The sequence below is a fragment of the Dama dama genome, chromosome X, assembly GCF_033118175.1.
Source record: "Dama dama isolate Ldn47 chromosome X, ASM3311817v1, whole genome shotgun sequence".
NCBI lineage: Eukaryota > Metazoa > Chordata > Mammalia > Artiodactyla > Cervidae > Dama > Dama dama.
The window spans coordinates 70,741,022-70,764,362 of NC_083714.1; the positions used below are offsets into that span (position 1 = coordinate 70,741,022).

Here is a 23,341-nt window from a genome sequence, read left to right on the forward strand (position 1 = left end):
GCTAGATCACATGGCAGTTACATTTGTAATTTTTGAGGAACTTCTATACTGGTTTCCTATAACTGCTCTGTTTTATTCCTACAAACAGTGCACAAGTTTTCCTTTTCTCCACACCTTTGCCAATACTTATTATCACTTATGCTTTTTTACAGAGTCTATAGTTAATTTTATTTTAATATAATTTAAACACATATCATTTAGAAAACACCAAGAAAAATTTATGCACTAGAGTTGATGCCATTGCATTTGGACAAAGCTGGCAAGTTCCTGCTATGAGCATAGATAGCCCAGGAGACAACACTGAGATGACCTAATATCCTGGAGTAGATGTTGTGGTGTTTGGCCCACAGTTTGATAGCTCTCAGGGTTAACCTGAAGTTGTCAGCATTTGGTACTATATGTAAAATTTCTTTGGTTACCCTGCAGTCATTAAGACTTCTTATATATATCTAAATTTTTAAACAGACTGTCATATATTTTGAGTCCAAGTCTTCTGGAATAGTCTACAGTGTAACTCTTGCAAACAAAATATCAATCTCTATCCCATAAAACAGTTTGATAACTGGTACAAATGCCTCTTCAACAGCTCTTAAATATTTTATTTCTCCCTGTAATTTCAACTTATCATAGAATGAGGTGAAAAGTCACTTTGAACAATAAGTCTGGGTACAACACCCAATGCATAAATATTGGCATCTTTTGAAATGTACTCCTATTCTGTAAGATCCAGATATAAACATTTTCCCACCAACATGTTCAATTACAGATTGTGGAAGATTCTTGCTTTCACTGATTTCTCTTATCCATTCTTACCAGGTTAATTTTCCCAAAATTAAAATCCTCACTGAAGTTGCTCTTCCTCTTCAAAAATCCCAAAGGGCTTCAGACTCTCCACTAGTTTATGCATAAGTAGGCAGTCAGTCTCCTTGGGGGCTGCTAAGCTGATGGGGTTAGCAACTGGAAGGGGCATTATCTCCTGTGCCAGCACCCCCAGTCATACTCTGTCCCCTTAGTCTGCTACCACAGCCATATGCTGGGCATGATCCACTGAGGCCAGGAGAAGGGGTGCGGGCTGCCTCAGCCCTGGGTGCAACCTAACTCCCACTCAGTACTAGAGTATTTTATTTGAAAATAAATGTTTTGATTTCAAAGTTTTCTAATTGCCTTTTCACTAGAGGCACTATAATGTAGCATTCAATCCAGAACACTTAAAACATTATATATAACTCATATACATATATATGAGTTATATATAACTCATATATATATAACATATATATGACATATATGTGTGTGTGTGTGTGTGTGTGTGTGTGTGTGTGTGTGTGTGTGTGTGTTGTGAGAGGGCATCAGAGGGCAGATACACTGAAATCATAATCACAGAAAACTAGCCAATCTGATCACATGGACCACAGCCTTGTCTAACTCAATGAAACTAAGACATGACATGTGGGGTCACCCAAGATGGACAGGTCATGGTGGAAAGGTCTGACAGAATGTGGTCCACTGGAGAAGGGAATGGCACACCACTTCAGTATTCTTGCCTTGAGAACTCCATAAACAATATGAAAAGGCAAAAAGATAGGACACTGAAAGATGAAGTCTCCAGGTCAGTAGGTACCCAATATGCTACTGGAGATCAGTGGAGAAATAACTGCAGAAAGAATGAAGGGATGGAGCCAAAGCAAAAACAATATTCAGTTTTGGATTTGACTGGTGATAGAAACAAGGTCCAATGCTGTAAAGAGCAATATTGCATAGGAACCTTGAATGTTAGGTCCATGAATCAAGGCAAATTGGAAGTGGTCAAACAGGAGATGGCAAGAGTGAACGTCGACATTCTAGGAATCAGTGAACTAAAATGGACTGGAATGGGTGAATTTAACTCAGATGACCATCATATCTACTACTGTGGGCAGGAATCCCTTAGAAGAAATAGAGTAGCTATCACGGTCAACAAAAGAGTCCAAAATGCAGTACTTTAATGCAATCTCAAAAATGACAGAATGATCTCTGTTCTTTTCCAAGGCAAACATTTCAACATCACAGCAATCCAAGCCTATGCCCAAACCAGTAATGGTGAAGAAGGTGAAGTTGAATGGTTCTATGAAGAACTACAAGACCTTTTAGAATTAACACCCAAAAAAAGATGTCCTCTTCATTATGGGAGACTTGAATGCAAAAGTGGGTAGTCAGGAAACACCTGGAGTAACAGGCGAATTTGGCCTTGGAGTGCGGAATGAACCAGGGCAAAGGCTAATAGAGTTTTGCCAAGAGAACACACTGATCATAGTAAACACTCTCTTCCAACAACACAAAATAAGACTCTACACATTGACATCACCAGATGATCAACACCGAAATCAGACTGATTATATTCATTGCAGCCAAAGATGGAGAAGCTCTATATAGTCAACAAAAACAAGACCGGGAGCTGACTATGGCTCAGATCATGAACTCCTTCCTCATTGGCAAATTAAAACTTAAAATGAAGAAAGTAGGGAAAAGCACTAGAACATTCAGGTATGACCTAAATCAAATCCCTTATGATTATACAGTGGAAGAGAGAAATAGATTTAAAGGACTAGATCTGATAGAGTGCCTGATGAACTATGAATGGAGGTAAATGACACTGTACAGGAGACAGGGATTAAGACCACCCCCCTGGAAAAGAAAGGCAAAAAAAGAAAAATAGCTGTTCTGTACATCTGTGTCTCTTTTTCTGTTTTGCATATAGGGTTATTATTACCATCTTTCTAAATTCCATATATATCTGTTAGTATGCTGTAATGATCTTTATCTTTCTGGCTTACTTCACTCTGTATAATGGGCTCCAGTTTCATCCATCTCATTAGAACTGATTCAAATGAATTCTTTTTAATGGCTGAGTAATATTCCATGGTGTATATGTACCACAGCTTCCTTATCCATTTGTCTGCTGATGGGCATCTAGGTTGCTTCCATGTCCTGGCTATTATAAACAGTGCTGCAATGAAGATTGGGGTGCACGTGTCTCTTTCAGATCTGGTTTCCTCGGTGTGTATGCCCAGAAGTGGTATTGCTGGGTCATATGGCAGAGAAGGCGAGGGTGGGGTGTTTTGAGAGAACAGCATTGAAACATGTATATTATCTATGGTGAAACAGATCACCAGCCCAGGTTGGATGCATGAGACAAGTGCTTGGGCCTGGTGCACTGGGAAGACCCAGAGGGATCAGGTAGAGAGGGAGGTGGGAGGGGGGATCGGGAGGGGTAATACATGTAACTCCATGGCTGATTCATGTCAATGTATGACAAAACCCACTACAATATTGTAAAGTAATTAGCCTCCAACTAATAAAAATAAATGAAAAAATAAATAAACAAATAAATAAGAAAAAGAAAAATGGCTGTCTGAGCAGGCCTTACAAATAGCTGTGAGAAGAAGAGAAGGGAAAAGCAAAGGAGAAAAGGAAAGATATTTCCATCTGAGTGCAGAATTCCAAGAATAGCAAGGAGAGATAAGAAAGCCTTCCTCAGTAATCAGTACAAAGAAATAGAGGAAAACAACAGAATGGGGAAGACTAGAGATCTCTTCAAGAAAATTAGAGATACCAAGGGAACAGTTCATGCAAAGATGGGTTCGATAAAGGACAGAAATGGTATGGACCTAACAAGATTAGAAAATATTAAGAAGAGGTGGCAAGAATACATGGAAGAACTGTACAAAAAAGTTCTTCATGACCCAGATAACCACGATGGTGTGATCACTCGCCTAGAGCCAGACATCCTGGAATGTGAAGTCAAGTGGGCCTTAGAAAGCATCACTATGAACAAAGCTAGTGGAGGTGATGGAATTCCAGTTGTGCTATTTAAATTCTTGAAAATGATGCTGCAAAAGTCTTGCACTCAATATGTCAGCAAATTTGGAAAACTCAGCAGTGGCCACAGGATTCGAAAATATCAGTTTTCCTTCCAATCCCAAAGAAAGGTGATGCCAAAGAATGCTTGAACTGCCACACAATTGCACTCTTCTCATATGCTAGTAAATTAATGCTCAAAATTCTCCAAGCCAGGCTTCAGAAATACTTGCATCTTGAACTTCCAGATGTTCAAGTTGGTTTTAGAAAAGGCAGAGGAACCAGAGATTAAATTGCCAACATCTGCTGGATCATCAAAAAAGCAAGAGACTTCCAGAAAAACATCTATTTCTGCTTTACTGACCATGCCAAAGCCTTTGACTGTGTGGATCACAATAAACTGTGGAAAATTCTTCAAGAGATGGCAATACCAGACCATCTAACCTGTCTCTTGAGAAACCTGCATGCAGGTCAGGAAGCAACAGTTAGAACTGGACATGGAACAACAGACTGGTTCCAAATAGAAAAAGGAGTATGTCAAGGCTGTATATTGTCACTCTGTTTATTTGACTTATATCATAGTACATCATGTGAAATGCTGGGCTGAAATAAGTACAAGCTGGAATCAAGATTGCCAGGAGAGTATCAATAACCTCAGATATGCAGATGACACCACTCTTATGGCAGAAAATGGAGAACTAAAGGGTCTCTTGATGAAAGTGAAAGTGGAGAGTGAAAAAGTTGGCTTAAAACTAAACTTTCAGAAAACTAAGATCATGGCATCTGGTCCCATCACTTCATGGCAAATAGATGGCGAAACAGTGGAAACAGTGTCACACTTTATTTTTTGGGTTCCAAAATCACCACAGATGGTGATTGCAGCCATGAAATTAAAAGACACTTACTCCTTGGAAGGAAAGTTGTGATCAACCTAGATAGCATATTAAAAAGCAGAAACATTACTTTGCCAACAAAGTTCCGTCTAGTCAAGGCTATGGTTTTTCCAGTAGTCATGTATGGATGTGAGAATTGGACAGTGAAGAAAGCTGAGCACCGAAGAATTGATGCATTTGAACTGTGGTGCCAGAGAAGACTCTTGAGAGTCCCTTGGACTGCCAGGAGATCCACCCAGTCCATCCTAAAGGAGATCAGTTCTGGGTGTTCATTGGAAGGACTGATGTTGAAGCTGAAACTCCAATACTTTGTCCACCTCATGCTAAGAGTTGACTCATTGGAAAAGACCCTGATACTGGGAGGGATTGGGGGCAGGAGGAAAAGGGAACGACAGAGGATGAGATGCCTGGATGGCATCACCAACCCTCTGGACATGGGTTTGGGTAGACTACAGGAGTTCGTGATGGACAGGGAGGCCTGGTCTGATGCAATTCATGGGGTCGCAAAGAGTCAGACACAATTGAGTGACTGAAATCAAGAACTCATATATATATATATATATATATATATATATATATATATATATATATATAGGCAACTTAAGCACATAGTTTGTGAATATTTACATATGGGTGGGTGCATCTAAGTAACTGACACACAAAAGAAGGTTCAGTTCAATTCAGTTCACTTCAGTCGCTCAGTTATGTCCAACTCTTTGCAACCCCATGAATTGCAGCACGCCAGGCCTCCCTGTCCATCACCAACTCCCGGAGCTTACCCACACTCGTGTCCGTTGAGTCGTTGATGCCATCCAGGCATCTCATCCTCTGTCATCCCCTTCTTCTCCTGCCCCCAGTCCTTCCCAGCATCTGGGTCTTTTCAAATGAGTCACTCTTTGCATCAGGTGGCCAAAGTATTGCAGTTTCAGCTTCAACATCAGTCCTTCCAATAAACACCCAGGACTGATCTCCTTTAGGATGGACTGGTTGGATCTTTTTGCAGTCCAAGGGACTCTCAAGAGTCTTCTCCAACACCACACTTCAGAAGCTTCAAAGCTCACCTAATTATGCTGAGACAAAAGGCATTATCAAGACTGACTGTTTACCTGTAAATTATCAGTGATACATTGTATCATATCAGGAAACACATTCATGCTTGTATCTTGCCTTGTGATGATAAGATTGAATACCTGATATTCATGGATTGGAAGAATCAATATAGTGAAAATGATTATACTATCCAAAGTAATGTATAGAGTCAATGCAATCCCTTTCAAGCCACCAATTATTTTCAGAGAATTAGAACAAATAACTTCACAATTTGTATGGAATTACAAAAATCCTTAAATAGCCAAAGCAGTCTTGAGAAAGAAGAATGGAACTGGAGGAATCAACCTGCCTGACTTCAGGCTATACTACATAGCAACTGTCATCAAGACAGTATGGTACTGGCACAAAGAGAGAAACATAGATCAATGGAACAAAATAGAAAGCCCAGAGATAAATCTACGCACCTATGAACATCTTATCTTTGACAAAGGAGGCAATAATATACAATGGAGAAAAGACAATCTCTTTAACAAGTGGTGCTGGGAAAACTGATCTGCTATCCAAAAGTCTACAAACAATAAATGCTGGAGTGGGTGCGGAGAAAAAGGAACCCTCTTACACTGTTGGTGGGATTGAAAACTAGTACAGCCACTATGGAGAACAGTGTGGAGATTCCTTAAAAAGCTGGAAATAGAACTGCCATACGACCCAGCAATCCCACTCCTGGGCATGCACACTGAGGAAACCAGAATTGAAAGAGACACGTGTACGCCAATGTTCATTGTGACACTGTTTACGATTGCCAGGACATGGAAACAACCTAGATGTCCATTGGCAGATGAATGGATAAGAAAGCTGTGGTATATATACACAATGGAATATTATTCAGCTATTAAAGGAATGGATTTGAATCAGTTCTAATGAGGTGGATGAAACTGGAGACTATTATACAGAGCAAAGTAAGTCAGAAAGAAAAACAGCAGTAGAGTATATTAACACATATATATGGAATTTAGAAAAATGGTAAAGATGACCCTATATGCGAGACTGCAAAAGAAGCACAGATGTAAAGAACAGACTGTTGGACTCTATGGGAGAAGGTGAGGGTGAGATGATTTGAGAGAATAACACTGAAATATGTATATTATCATATGTGTAATAGATCGCCAGTCCAGGTTCAATGCATGAGGCAGGGGGCTCAGGGCTGGTGCACTGGGATGCTCCCTAAGAGATTGGATGGGGAGGGAGGTGGGAGGGAGGGTCAGGATGGGAAACACATGTACACCCCTGGCTGATTCATGTGCCCCCCAACCCAGCCTCTGGGTCGGGGGCAGAAGTTGATACAACTCCCTCAAGAGGCGGAGGAACTCCATCAAGGGCAGGTGACTCCTCTGCAGGAGGAGCAGCCCATTCAGAAGATGCATCCTCTCAACAGAGCATTCCAGTTGTAGTTCCTTTTCATTAGGGACAGGATTCTGGCCTCCTGGGCTCTGGCAGGAATGTTTTTTTTATTGTTGTTGTTTTGTTTTGATGAGTATAGGCATATTCACAGGGTCGTTTATATCCATCTAGTTTTCAGCCTTTGGTGCTCAGTTTTAACTGCTGGCACCAAACACAAATGACGTCCCTATAGACCAGGTTGACAGGCTTCAGGACAGAAGGTAGAGGGGCAATGGGGATCAGCATTGGTGTCTTTGGACATTGTGATGTGTCTCCTGGATTGCAAGCTGTGCTATTTTTTTTTTTTTTTAATCTTTTTCTTTTGGCCCCCTGTGCAGACATTTTTGTTATCTGCTTCACCAGAAGTTCCCTCTCCCTTTTCAGCTTTTAATGATGTAAGTTAGCAACTCCTATATTCTCCAGACTTCTCTGTTGTGTTGTCCTCCTTGTTTGTGCTCTCCATGCTCAGAAAAGGTTGATAAAATTAAGACTCTCCTTACTTTGAAATCTCTCTTATGTGTTTGATAATAGCCATTCTAACATGTGTGAGGTAGTATCTCATTGTATTTGTTGTTGTTGTTGTTCCAGTTTTACTGAAATATAATTGACATACAGCATTGTATAAGTTTAAGTCAGAGGACAACATAACCAGGGGAAAAAAAAATAATCCCACAGAATCCGCACCTAACTGCAATTACCAGCAGAGAACTGGCTCAGACACTCATGTCCGCAGGCTGTATCTTTGGTCCTTGAGGTAAGTACTGGGCTTGAATGACCTAAGGACAATCTCAGGGAGCTAAGGTGACATAGTAACCCAAACCATGGGATAACCAGAGAAGAAAAAACAAAAACAAAAACAAAAAACACCTTTCCCGCAAAAGACTCTAATGCCTCATGGTGACCCCTGGCATGCTCAAAGAAAAAAGGTTTGTAGTGAATACCAAAGGAGAGCAAGCTGGGTGCTGTTTAGAACCCTACCTCCCCAGAAGCAGAGAGACAAGTGTGTGGCAGTCAGAACCAAAAGGCAAAAGAGCTGCTGCAATCTCAGCCCCAGAGACCACATCTTCTCCCAAACTGTGAGCAGGCTGCCAGTTGATAGCCATGTCTGGGATCCTGGATGGTTCACATCTGCCAGGGGTGTCACAGACTGAGATTAGCACTGCAGAGGAGACACACAGCACACCTGGGACTGTGCCTTTATGGCACACCTGGGAAACAGTGGCTGGTACTAAGGAGATGCATAAGACGCATGGCCCACCTAGGACAGTGGGCTCACCAAGCACCCAGTTGCATGAGTGGCTTGGACCTGGGAAGGGCACAAAACACACAGCACTTCTGGATCTGTGCCCTTGCAGAACACCCGACAACCCGAGTGGTTTAGGCCTGGGAATTGCATGAAATGTAGGGTCCACTTGGGATAGTGCCCTTATAGAGCAACCTGGAACTTGAGCACTGTGGACCCGGCAAGTACATGCTACATTGGGTGGTGGCAAAGCCAGTGTGGTTCATCCACTGGTATGAACCCACACATGCCAGTGGTATTTGTTTGCAGTATCCCTCCCTCTCCACAGCACAACTGAACATGCCAGTGGTATTTGTTTGCAGTATCCCCGACATGCCAGTGGTATTTGTTTGCAGTATTCCTCCCTCTCCACAGCACAATTGAACAAGTGAGCCTAAATAAGTAGGCACCTTCGGCCCCTCCTGTCAGCACAGATATTAGACACTGAAGAGACTTGCAAACAGAGGAAGGCTAAATAAAGAAGGGGGGACCACTCTGGAAGTGACAGGCTCAACAGATTAAAACCCTGTGGTTAAGTTAATACTGAGACTATGCATTTGAGGGGCTGTTACAGTACCCATGCATTCTGGGAAACAAACTCACTCAGAAAGACAATGCAGATAGTGGAGTGCAGTTTATTACACTGGTGGGCCCAAGGCAGTCTCCTCTTAGCCAAGGACACCAACCAGTTTTTGTGAAAACCTTATATACCCTAAGTGTACGTGCTCAAACCCACCTCCCCAAATTCTCTGAAACTGGTCTGAACACAGGAAAAGAAAGATACAATCAAAGTTAATCCGTGATTCGTATGCCTTAAGCCTAGGTAGCTAGCAGTGGACAATTGTCAATAGGCCTGTGGTCATACTCCAACAAGCATAATAGAATTTATGATTCTATTCAGTTATACAGATAATTAGGGTATTCTTTTAGGCAACGGAGAGTCTAGGAATGAGCCCTGGGGCTCTTCCATGGAGGGGTGGGGGAGTGTCTAGTTTTTCCAATTGGTATGTTGTTTCCATAGGTACTGGGCATATAGTTCAAAGTCCACAGTCCGGCTAAAGAGGGAGTCCTGCTTTCAAGATGGAGCCTGAAAAAAAAACAAAAGATGGAGCCTGTTCTGTCTGTTTCCTCCTTTATCCCCCCTTCTTGATGTTCTTAACTCATAGTATGAGCATCACTTATAAGGATATATTGCACCCTGGCTCTCCAACCACCAATTTGGGAGAACGACACCAATCTTTGAGTTATAAAGTTAATAATACATTGCAAAAGGCAGGGTCCACAAAGCAGAACTATCAAGGCAACTGTAACAATGGTAAATATAGTTTTCCAAAAATCACCCTTCACCCCAAATAGGACCAAAGTCTAGAAAGGAATGTTTTCATTTGACATTGCTTTTCCCTGGTTTTTCATGCCATCTAAAGCAGCTGATACACTGCCAGATAAATCAGAAATATATACACAACATTCAACTTTAATTATAGTAGCGGTCCCTCCTTGAGCAGCTGTGAGCATGTCCAAAGCCATTCTGTTTTGAATTACTGCTTTTCTCAATTGGATTTGTTCTTCATTTAAGGCTTGCATGGCTTTAGCACTATCTAGGAGGGCCTGTTTGTGAAATTAATCAAGGTTTCTACTTTAAACATAATATCTGTTGTCCCTAAAGAAAGTAGAAATAAGGCAGCAATATATTCATACCATTGAAACACAGACCTTGTCCACCTAGCATGCAAATAAGGTATATTTTCCAGGGCTTGTTATAGGTTAAGCTTTATGCTGCCATGGGCAAAACAAACCCCAGTGTGCTGTGGCCTACCCAGCCGATTGGTAACCAAGGCCAAAGGTTAGGCCCCTAAAGCCATTAGATTCCACTGGGTGACACCCAGTGGATTCCAGGGTTATATTTCCAATCAGAGCCTGGCCAATGGAAGGACTGTTTGGGGTGGTATGTGACCTCGAATGTTCATTTACATTGTTTATGGGATATATGGAGATATATTTTAGTTCTTTTGGGTCTAATGATGATCACTAAACCCTACCTTTTATTCTTTTTGTTCCCGGCATATAGCGGTGGGAGTAATTAGTTGACCCTTTTCTGGGGTCATCCAGAAATATTCATCCCAGACTTGGTAGAATTGTTCAACATACCTAGAGGCCTGTCCTCCCTTGCTGGTCAGGGAGCTTTTTCCCTTTTTGTTCTTTAAATATGACATACAGGCTTTTGATACTTTTATGAAACTGGTGTTTACATCAAATGTAATCCCATGACCTGAGTCTATCGACTGTAGGTCTGGCTTACACCAAGATAGCAGGGAGAGATTATGATTGACAAGAAACAGGAAAGTCTCTTTTTGTTGCTGCAGAAAAGAGCAGAGTGGTTTAAAATCTCCTTGGCAGAGCGGTGACACTCACCAAGGAAGTCCATTCATCACAGACAGAGGCATAGCCCCACATACTCAGCAGTTGCAGGTGTTGCGGAAGTCTGTGTAGGAATGTGCCCATGAGATGAGAACATTGTCCTGAGTTGAAACGGAAGTCAAATTCAAAATCACGTTGATGAGGCCAAGCAGCAGGAGTTGATTATGTGGCTTCATCCTGAAGGAGCTCGTCTAGGATCTTGTTTTCCTTCTTCTTCTTAAGGATAATCTTAGTCTCTCGAGGGTCAGTGGGGTCTCTCTGGGCAGTCCACTCTGCATTTTCTGGGTCTGCGTGGTATGTTCCTTTCATCCTCATGTGGTGGATCCAGGGAGTGGCACCTGCAACTTTAACTGCAGTAAGGGTCATTAGAACAACAGTGTATGGACCCTTCCAGTGTGGGGCCAAGGAGTCGTGTTTCCAGTCCTTGACCCACGCCTGATCCCCGGGCACAAATTCATGAATCTGTTCCCCAAGGGGGAACAGCACCCTTTCTTGTACAAACTTAGTTACCTGATTTATTACCTTACCCAGTTGTTCTATCTGCTGTGAAATCTCATCTCCCCTTACCTGAGGCAAATTTGTTGACACCTGTTTTATTAAGGGAGGGGGCCTCCCATACACAGTTTCATACGGAGAATAGCCATGGGACCGTGGGGTCATCCTGAGTCTGAGCAGAGCCGTTGGAAACAAGTCCACGCAAGAGCAGTCAGTCTCTATGATCCGCTTTAAGAGTGTCTCTTTAAGTGTCCGGTTGGTTCCTTCCACCATCCCAGAACTCTAGGGCCTATACACTGTATGTACTTTCCATTTGATGTTTAAAGTTTTGCTTACTTGTTGAACTAAATCAGCTATGAAAGCCGGGTCATTGTCTGATCCAATGCTGGCAGGAAATCCACATCTGGGAACTATCTCCCTAGGTAGGCACCAGACTACTTCTGATGCTCTTTCAGAATGCTCAGTCCAGTTAGGAAAAGCTTTTACCCATCCCAAGAATGTGCATATCATGACCAGCAGGTAACAGTAATGTCAGTGAAGTTTCATTTCAGTGACGTCCACTTCCAGGTGTTCAAAGGGCAGTGTGCCTTTTAGCTGAATCCCCAGAGGTCTCTGTCTGTGCCAAGAGGCAGCACTGACCTGTAAGCAGGCAGTGCAGTTCTGAGATTCTGTCCTGCATAGGGAAGAGAGGCAGGGAAACAAGAAATATTTTCAAATTAGTTCTTCCAGTTTATCATGGCCTAGGTGGGTTGCTTTGTGTATTTGGCTTACCAGAGTGGGTGCCAGTTCCTCTGGTACCAATAATTTGCCACTTGGCAATTCCCACAATCCCTTTTCAGTCTTGTTGACCCCCTCCACTTTGGCTAGTTGGTTTTGGGCTTCAGTGTATTTTGGAGAGTCCAGAGTTTGCTCAGGCAGCTCCACCAATATGAGAGCTTTAATAGGGGCTTCACATGTCACCCCCAAGCCCTTGACTACTTATTTAGTGGTCTCATCAGTCAGTCTGTTTCCCCGAGTCCAGGGGGTAACCTCTTTTTAATGTCTTCAGCAATTTATGACTGCAACCCTTTCTGGTTCTCAGGCAGCATCTAATAGAGTCTTAACTTCTTTATTTTTAATATCTTTTTCACTAGCTGTCAAAGGGCCTCTCTCCTTATACAGAGTCCTGTGTACATATAGTGCGGCAAAAGCATACCTGGAGTCTGGAAATGTTTGTTTTCTTACCTTTTGACAGCTGGAGGGCCTGGATTAGAGAATATAATTTGGCCCATTGAGCAAACCAGTGTAATGGCAGAGAGCTAGCCTCAACAATGGATTCTTCCATGACTACTGCATATTCTGATAGCCATTGTCCTTGTTTCACCTGGATAGTGCCATTGGTGTAAAGGACCAAATCTGGGTCCGGGATTGGCTGGTCTCTCAAGTCAGGTCTGCTGGCATATTTCCTTGCAATCATGTGAAGGCCTACCTTCTCCCACAGGAAGGAGAGTGGCTGGATTTAGGGCCTGACAAGGCTCAATAGAATCATGGGGGATCTCACATAACAGTCCCTGGTATTGAGTAATCCAGGATGTTGACAGCCATTTATGGGGGGGTCTCTCATTCAGAATTAAATTGAAGAAAGTAGGGAAAACCACTAGACCATTTAGGTATGACTGAAATCAAATCCCTTATGACTATATAGTGGAAGTGAAAAATAGATTTAAGGGACTAGATCTGATAGACACAGTGACTGATGAACTATGGACAGAGGTTCGTGACATTGTACAGGAGACAGGGATCAAGACCACACCCATGGAAAAGAAATGCAAAAAGGCAAAATGGTTGACTGAGGAGGCCTTACAAATAGCTGTGAGAAGAAGAGAAGTGAAAAGCAGAAGAGAAAAGGAAAGATATTCCCATCTGAATAAGAAAGACTTCCTCAGTGATAAATGCAAAGAAATAGAGGAAAACAACAGAATGGGAAAGACTAGAGATCTCTTCAAGAAAATTAGAGATACCAAGGGAACATTCCATGCAAAGATGGGTTCGATAAAGGACAGAAATGGTATGGACCGAACAGAAGCAGAAGATATTAAGAAGGGGTGGCAAGAAAACACAGAAGAACTGTACAAAACAGATCTTCATGACCCAGATAATCACAATGGTGTGATCACTCACCTAGAGCCAAATATCCTGGAATGTGAAGTCAAGTGGGCCTTAGAAAGCATCACTATGAACAAAGCTAGTGGAGGTGATGGAATTCCAGTTGAGCGATTTCAAATCCTGAAAGATGATGCTGTGAAAGTGCTTCACTTAATATGCCAGCAAATTTGGAAAACTCAGCAGTGGCCACAGGACTGGAAAAGGTCAGTTTTCCTTCCAATCCCTAAGAAAGGCAATGCCAAAGAATGCTCAAACTACCACACAATTGCACTCATCTCACATGCTAGAAAAGTAATGCTCAAAATTCTCCAAGCCAGGCTTCAGTAATACATGAACCATAAACTTCCAGATGTTCAAGTTGGTTTTAGAAAAAGCAGAGGAACCAGAGATCAAATTGCCAACATCTGCTGGATCATTGAAAAAGCAAGAGAGTTCCAGAAAAAAAAAAAACAAACAAAAAAAAAACCATCTATTTCTGCATTATTGACTATGCCAAAGCCTTTGACTGTGTGGATCACAATAAAGTGTGGAAAATTCTGAAAGAGATGGGCATACCAGACCACCTGACCTGCCTCTTGAGAAACCTATATGCAGGCCAGGAAGCAACAGTTAGAACTGGACATGGAACAACATACTGGTTCCAAATAGGAAAAGGAGTATGTAAAGGCTGTATACTGTCACCCTGCTTGTTTAACTTCTATGCAGAGTACATCATGAGAAATGCTGGGCTGGAAGAAATATAAGCTAGGATCAGGATTGCTGGGAGAAATATCTATAACTTCAGATATGCAGATGGCACCACCCTTATGGCAGAAAATGAAGAGGAACTAAAATGCCTCTTGATGAAAGTGAAAGAGGAGAGTGAAAATGTTGGCTTAAAGCTCGACATTTAGAAAACTAAGATCATGGCATTTGGTCCCATCACTTCATGGTAAATAGATGGGGAAACAGTGGCTGCCTTTTTTTTTTTTTTTTCTGGGCTCCAAAATCATTGCAGATGGTGATTGCAGCCATGAAATTAAAAGACGCTTACTCCTTGGAAGGAAAGTTATGACCAACCTAGACAGCATACTAAAAAGCAGAGTCATTACTTTTCCAACAAAGGTCCATCTAGTCAAGGCTACAGTTTTTCCAGTAGTCATGCATGTATGTGAGAGTTGGACTATAAAGAAAGCTGATTGCCTAAGAATTGATGCTTTTGAACTGTGGTGTTGGAGAAGACTCTTGAGAGTCCCTTGGATGGCAAGGAGATCCACCCAGTCCATCCTAAAGGAGATCAGTCCTGGGTTTTCATTGGAAGGACTGATGTTGAAGCTGAAACTCCAAATACTTTGGCCACCTGATGCGAAGAGTTGACTCACTGAAAAAGACCCTGATGCTGGGAGGGATTGGGGGCAGTATGAGAAGGGGACGACAGAGGATGAGGTGGCTGCATGGCATCACTGACTCGATGGACATGAGTTTGAGTAAACTCCGGGAGTTGGTGATGGACAGGGAGGCCTGGCGTGCTGTGATTCATGGGGTCACAAAGGGTCGGGTACAACTGAGAGACTGAACTGAACTGAACTGAACTTGCAAGAGAGTGTTGACCTCTTGCGGGACTTTTACGATCAAATCTTGACCCAAAGTCAGCTTGGTTGCCTCCCGGACCAGTAAGGCAACTACAGCAACTGCCTGTAAGCATCCCGGCCACCCAGTGGCGCCATTGTCCAGCCGTTTCCAGAGATAAGCCTCGGGTCTGTCCCATGTTCCCATAGTCTGGGACAACACTCCCATAGCCAACTTGTCCTTTTCAGTCACATAAAGAATAATGGCTAAGCAAGGTCTGGCAGGCCCAAGGAGGGTACTAATGTAATTGTACTGGGTTTGAGTTCTATTACCAGTGGAACTTGTTTTGCAAGCCTGAGGGGTGGGGGGGTTCTTCCACCCAGACCTCAGGGAATTGTTGAGTTAACTCTCTCTCTTGACTGTTTAGCCTGTCTGGTTTCCCCTCCAGGAGATCATGCAACCTCCATTCATCTTGACGGGTTACCTAGAGGAAGAGTAAATAGGTGGTTGAGCCCACTCAAAGAGTGGGTCTTTCTTGGGTGTAAAAGTCACTTGTGCCCCCAATTTAGACAGCAAGTCTCTTCCCAACAAAGGTACTGGGCATCCAGGGATGTATAAAAATTAATGAGTCACTTGGTGCTCCCCATCTGACATTTTTGGGGTAGACTTGAGACACAAAGTCTGCATTTATCACCATCTGAGACCCAGCAGCCTCTGGATCTATTGGTGTATAAAGTCTACAGGCCTCACAGAGGTTTTCATAGAATTCAGAGAGTCATTTGCTTTCCCTTTGAATCATTTCAGAGGGTTTTGTCATACTCATAGGTTTTCAGGCCCCTTCTTGAGACCCTGTAAAATAGCCATCTGATATCTCTCCAGGTGGCCCCTCCCTTCCTCTGTGTTACAGTCCCAGTTGGGCCTTTCATCTGGGGTGGCTAGTTCTGCCTACTGCTGCAGGTTTGCAGTACCCTCAGGTTCCATTTCTCTTAACCATGTTCTGGCCTCAGTTAGGACCCTGTGTCTTTCCTCAGTGCTGAAAAGGGAGACTAGTAATTGAATTGTGTCATCCCATGTAGGGCGGTGGGTTCAAAAAATAGTCTCTATTAGCTTAATCATGGCTTGTGGCTCCCCCGAGTACTGTGGAGTGTGTATCTGCCAGTTTAATATATCCATAGAGGAAAATGGCTGGACAATAGGCCACAGGGGGCTGATGGTAGTGCCCACATGCGTCCTGAACCGGAGGCTGTTGTAGCTCTCTGAGGGGCATCTGTAGTGAGGTTCTTTCCCCCTGTTCCTTGGTGGAGCACAGCCTTTGTCTAATTCCTATGTTTTCTTCCCCCTTCCCATCAGTACTCACTGGGAGAGGTGGATAGAGTCTAGGAGGTCCGGCTGAGGTGGAATCCTGGGGGCGTTGACCAGAGGTCTCCATCACTGGGATCAGAGCCTGCTGAAACGGTGGCTCTATGATCTCCAGGAGAGCTGGCGGAAGAGCAGTGGCTGCTGCATGAGCTTCACCTGGCCCTGGATTGGGCATTAAGACAGCCTCTGGTCCTGGTGGAGCACTGGGAGGCTGGTGCATCATTATCCAGTATGGGGGAGGGGTCAGGTCATCCCTGTCCACATTCTGTAGAATTTCCTTTTTTATCATCAGTCAATTTTTGTGCCATTAATATTTTCCCCTTTCCCTTCTGGATACAGAACCTAGTCCAAGTAGGAGGGCCTTGAGCTAACCCTAGCCATAAGTCAATATATGGATATTGATCCGGTGTTCTGGCTGTCCTGTGACTAGTGTATAGACTGCTTCTACTATTTTTTAAGTTCATGGTGTCCTCTGGTGGCCATCCTACTCCCATAGGGGGCCATTCAACCTTACAGAGTATGTGGGGGCAGTTAGGCGTCATCTTCACCCCATAGTCTCCTCCAAATCCCTTCTTTAAATTTTTAATCATGCACTCCGATACAGTTGCCTTAGATTCACTTCCCCCCGTATTGCTTACCTCCTTGGACCTTCTTCTAATTTTCATTTTCATTCTGTCTATGAAGTTCTTGGTACCCAACGCACTTCTGATATTTCCACTCAATGAAACACTTAAATTGCCATTCCACCTCCTTCCTAAATGGGGTGAGAAGAGCCTTACCTGCCAGATCTCAGAGGGAGAAGGGGGATCAGTGTGTCTTCACCTGCTGGTCAGCACGGCCTAACCAGAACACCACGTGGTCCAAGACTGTTTCTCCCTTAAATTTTAAAGTCTGTTCTGCATTGGTGGGCTTGATCAGGTACAGATGAAAACACATAAATATCCCCCATCCCAGGACATCTCTGGAAAAGCCAATTCATACTCACTTATGTATCCCACTCCTTCTAACCTGACAATTCTAAGGGGGTTCAATAATTTCACAGCAGATGGGACATCTCCTTGGGGAGGTCAGAATATGAGCACACAAAGACCAAGTTTTTTCTCCTAACAATCCCCTGGCGATTGCTTGGTAATAATTTCCCCCAAGATGGCGTAGACACCATCTCCTAAATGACATTCACAAATTTCCTTCCTAAGCCCTAACATGCTTGTCAACCTGTGTAGCAAGCAATCGCTGCCATCTGCCTATTCTAGATTCGTATGGGTCCGTGCCCCTTCTAGTCCCTCCCAGGGGAGTGATCAGGTCCCCTCATCCACCCTGATGGGTGAGTTCCTCCTCACCTAGGTGCTCAGTTCCCCTGCTGCCATCTGCTGCTGCTGCTGTCTCTTCAGTCGTGTCCAACTCTGTGCGATCCCATAGACGGCAGCCCTCCAGGCTCCCACGTCCCTGGAATTCTCCAGACAAGAACACTGGAGTGGGTTGCCATTTCATTCTCCAATGCATGAACGTGAAAAGTGAAAGTGAAGTCGCTCAGTTGTGTCCGACTCTTAGCGACCCCATGGACTGCAGCCCACCAGGATCTTCCATCTATAGGATTTTCCAGGCAAGAGTACTGAAGTGGGTTGCCATTGCCTTCTCCGTCTACTGCCTGCTAACAAGAAAGGTCTGGGCATTGAGAAGCAGAATCCTTCCAGAAGGGGAGGCGCCGTCTCCCTTCTAGAAAATTCAAGCCGCAAGGCCTTGGAGTAGTCCCAAATAGGACTTGTCTCAAAGTGAGGCGTTTACCTTGTCAATGCACCAAATGTTGTAATGCATTCCGGGAAACAAACTCACTCAGAAAGACAATGCAGATAGTGGAGTGCAGTTTATTACATCGGCGGGCCCAAGGCAGTCTTCTCGTAGCCAAGGATTCCAGCCAGTTTTTGTGAAAACCTTATATACCCTAAGTGTATGTGCTCAAACTCACCTCCGCAAATTCTCTTAAACCAGTCTGATCAAAGGAAATGAAAGATACAATCAAAGTTAACCCGTGATTCGTTATGCCTTAAACCTGTGATTCATATGCCTTAAGCCTAGGTAGTTAATAGTGGACAATTATCAATGGGCCTGTGGTCATACCCCAACAAGCATAATAGAATTTATGATTCTATTTGGTTACACAGATAATTAAGGCATTCTTTTAGGTGACAAAGAGTCTATGTATGAGCCCTGGGGCTCTTCCATGGGGGTGAGGGATGGTTGGTTTTCCAGTTGGTATGTTGTTTCCATAGATATTGGGCATATAGCTCAAAGTCCACAGTGTGGCCCAGGATGGAGTCCTGCTTTCAAGATGGAGCCTATTCTGTTTCCTCCTTCAGGGTAACTGTAGACCTTGAGAACAAGTACAAGCTGGAACAAGGGACTACCTGACACCAAACTGACACAATACTGCCCACAACAGTTTCAGAGAAATTCCTAGATATATTTTTACTATCATCACTTTTTAATTTTTTTTAAAAATAAAGTTATCACTTCCTTAACTTTCATTTTTATAGCCTACTATTACCTTTCTTGATAGCTCAGTTGGTAAAGAATTCACCTGCAATGCAGGAGACCTTGGTTCAAATCCTGGATCAAGAAGATCTGCTGGAGAAGGGATAGGTTACCCACTGCAATATTCTTGGGCTTCCACTGTGGTTCAGCTGGTAAAGAATCCATCTGCAATGCGGGAGACCTGGGTTCAGCCCCTGAGTTGGGAAGATCCCCTGGAGAAGGGAAAGGCTATGCATTCCAGTATTCTGGCTTGGAGAATTCCATGGACTGTATAGTCCATGGGGTGGCAAAGAGTCAGACACGACTGAGCAACTTTCACTTTAACTACCTTTAAAAAAAAAAAAAAAAAAAAAACTTTTTTTAAAAACAATGTTCATATACATATTTTTAAAATTTTTGATCAATTTTGTTTTGTAATTTTATATTGTATTTTTCAGAGTCTAACGTTTAGGTTTTTAATACTTGCTTTTTGATATTTATTATCAATTTTGTGCCTTTAAGTCTCTAATCATCTGTATTCATTTTCACTTAAGGATTTGATTACTGGCTTGATTCCTCTTTCCCCTTTTGATTCTCCCTTTTCCCCTCCAGGTCACCTCTATCTCTCTCCTCACTTTTCTCTTTTCTATATAAGTCTGTAAATGTCTCTGGGTGTTCCTGGTTGTGGTGAGCACTTAGGGATGTAATTACTGGATTGATTGCACTCTACACTTTTGACTCTCCCTTTTCTCCTCCTGTTCACCTCTATTTCTCTCCTTTTTCTTTTCTTATCTGTATAGCTGTATGAATCTCTCTGGGTGTTCCTGGCTGTGGAGAGTTGTGTCACTATTAACCTAGGGGTTTTACTGTCTGCACTGTATGGATGAAGAAGTCTTGATGTTACTGTAAGAGAAGACCAACACCCAGAGACAGGAGGATTAACTCCCGAATTTTAGAACATCAGAGAACTCCAGACTTCAGGGAACATTAATAGACAATATTTCACCCAAAAGTCTCCATACCTACACTGAAACCAAGCTTCATCCAAGAACCAACAATTTCAGTGAACCAACACACGACAGAATTCTCCAGTAAACAGGAACACAACCCTGAACATAAAAAAAGATGGGCTGCCCAAAGCCATGCCAAACCCATAGACACCCAAAAGTCACTACTGGACACTTCACTGCACTCCAGAGAGAAGATATCCAGCTCCAACTTCTAGAACACAGAAACAAGTTCCCCCAACCAGGAAACCTTGATAAGCCATTGGCCACCCACAGGGAATAGAATCCACAGTTAAGAGTAACCATGAACTTCCATTCTGCAGAAAGAGCATCCCAAACACAGCAATCTTAAAAAAAAAAAAAAAGAGAGAGAGAGAGAGAGAAAAGGCAGAGAAATATTCAGCAAGTGAAACAACATGATAAAAACCCATCAAGCCAAACAAAAGACATGGAGATAGGAAGTATACCTGAAAAATAATTCAGAATAATGATAGTAAAGATGATCCAAAATCTTGAAAACAAAATGGAGTTGCAAATAGACAAGAGACAAGGATAGAGAAGATGCAAGAAATGTTTAACAAGGACCTAGAAGAAACAAAGAAGAATCAATCAATAATGAACAATGCAATAACTTAGATTAAAACACTCTGGAGGGAACCAACAGTAAAATAATGGAGGCAGAAGATAGGATAAGTGAGGTGGAAGATAGAATGGTGGAAATGAATGGAGCAGAGAGGAAAAAAGAAAAAGAAAAAAAAACAATTAACAGAAATGAGACAATCTCAGAGACTTCTGGGACAATATTAAACACCCCAACATTCATATCATAGGTGTCTAAGAAGAAGCAGACTAAAACAAAGGGCAGGAGAAAATACTTTAGAAGATCATAGTGGAAGATTTCCCTAAATTGCAGAAGGAAATAGCCACCCAAGTCCAAGAAATCCAAAGAATCCCAAACAGGATAAACCCAAGATGAAATACCACAAGACACATACTAATCAAACTAACAAAAATTAAACACAAAGTGCAAATATTAAAACAGTAAGGGAAAAGCAACAAACAACACAAAAGGGTATCCCCATAAGGATGACAGCTGATCTTTCAATGGAAACTCTTCAGGCCAGAAGGGAATGTCAGGACATATTTAAAGTGATGAAAGAGTAAAACCTACAACCAAGATTATTCTACCCAGCAAGGATCTCAGTCAGATATGAAGGAGAAATAAAAAATTTTACAGATAAGCAAAAGATGAGAGAATTCAGCAGTACCAAACCAGCTATTCAACAAATGCTAAAGGATCTTCTCTAGACAGGAAACAATGAAAAGGTTTATTAAAATGAAACCAAAACAACAAAGCAAATGGTAATGGGATCATGATTATCAATAGCTCAGTTCAGTCACTCAGTCATGTCCTACTCTTCATGACCCCATGGACCACAGCACGCCAGGCCTCCCTGTCCATCACTAACTCCCAGAGTTTATTCAAACTCATCTCCACTGAGTCGGTGATGCCATCCAACCATCTCATCCTCTGTTGTCCCCTTCTCCTCCTGCCTTCAATCTTTCCCAGCATCAGGGTCTTTTCCAATAAGTCAGTTCTTCACATCAGGTGGCCAAGGTATTGGAGTTTCAGTTTCAACATCAGTCCTTCCAATGAACACCCAGGACTGATCTCCTTTAGGATGGACTGGTTCGATCTCCTTGCAGTCCAAGGGACTCTCAAGAGTCTTCTCCAACACCACAGTTCAAAAGCATCAATCCTTCGGTGCTCAGCTTTCTTTATAGTCCGACTCTCACATCCATACATGACTACTGGAAAAATAGCCTTGACGAGATGGACCTTTGTCAGCAAAGTAATGCCTCTGCTTTTAATATGCTGTCTAGGTTGGTCATAACTTTCCTTCCAAGGAGTAAGCATCTTTTAATTTCATGGCTTCAGTCAATAGTTACCTTACATGTAAATGGGTTAAATGGTCCAATCAAAAGAAAAAGTCTGGCCAAATGGATACAAAAATAAGACTCCTATATATGCTGTCTACAAGAGCTCCACCTCAAATCTAGGGACACATATAATGTAAAAGTGAGGAGCTGGAAAAAGATATTTCGTGTAAATGGAGACCAAAAAATGCAGGAGTAACAGTATTCATATCAGATAAAATAGACTTTGAAATACAGACTCTGATCAGAGACAAAGAAAGACATTACATAATGATCAAAAGATAAATCCAAAAAGAAGAAATAACAATTATAAATATACATGCACTCAATATAGGAGCACCTCAATACATAAGGCAAATGCTAACAAGTATGAAAGGGGGAATTAACAGTAACACAATAATAGTGGGGGACTTAATGCCCCACTCAAACTTATGGATAGATTAGCCAAAAAGAAAATTAGCAAGGAAACGCAAGTTTTAAATCATATAATGGACCAGTTAGACCTAAATGAAATCTACAGGACATTTCACCCCAATACAATGGGTTTCACATTTTTCTTAAATGCACACAGGACATTCTCCAAGATAGATGACATTCAGGGCCATAAATCTAGCTTTGGTAAATTTTTTCAAAAATTGAAATCATTTCAAGCATTTTTCTTTTCCTGATCACAATGTGATAAGATTAGATATCAGCTAAAGGGGACAAAAAAGAAAAAAACTATAAAAAAAAATACAAGCATGGAGGCTAAGCAGCATGCTTCTGAATAACTGACAGATAGCAGAAGAAATAAAAAAGGAAATCAAAATAAGCATTGAAACAAATTAAAATGAAAACAAGACTACCCAAAACCTATGGGATTCACTAAAAGCAGTGCTAGGAACGAGGTTCATAGCAATACTCTACCTCAAGAAACAAGAGAAACATCAAATAAACAATCTAATTTTACAATTAAAGCAACTAGAAAAAGAAGAACACAGGAAAGCTAAAGTTACTAGAAGGAAATAAATCATAAAAATCACAGCAGAAATAAATAAAAATGAAATGAAAGAGACTATAGCAAAGATCAACACAACTAAAAGCTGGTCCTTTGAGAAGATAAATAAAATAGAACAACTGTTAAACAGACTCATCAAAAATAAAATGGAGAAGAATCAAATCAATAAAATTAGAAATGAAAATGGAGAAATCACAACAGACAACACAGAAATACAAAAGATCATAAGAAACTACTATGAACAATCACGTGCCAGTAAAATGGATACATTGGAAGAAATGGACAAATTCTTAGGAAGTATGACCTTCCAAAACTGAACCAGGAAGAAATAGAAAATTGTAACAAACCCATCACAAGTACATAAATGGAAACTATAATCAAAACTCTTCCAACAAACAAAAGCCCAGGACCAGATGGCTTC

At 42.1% G+C, this 23,341-nt stretch overlaps 1 pseudogene; it reads right to left on the bottom strand.

Moving 5' to 3' along the window:
• Positions 1 to 193: 193 nt before the first annotated feature.
• On the bottom strand, positions 194 to 15,315 carry LOC133052709 (poly(A) polymerase type 3-like; annotated as a pseudogene).
• Positions 15,316 to 23,341: the final 8,026 nt, after the last annotated feature.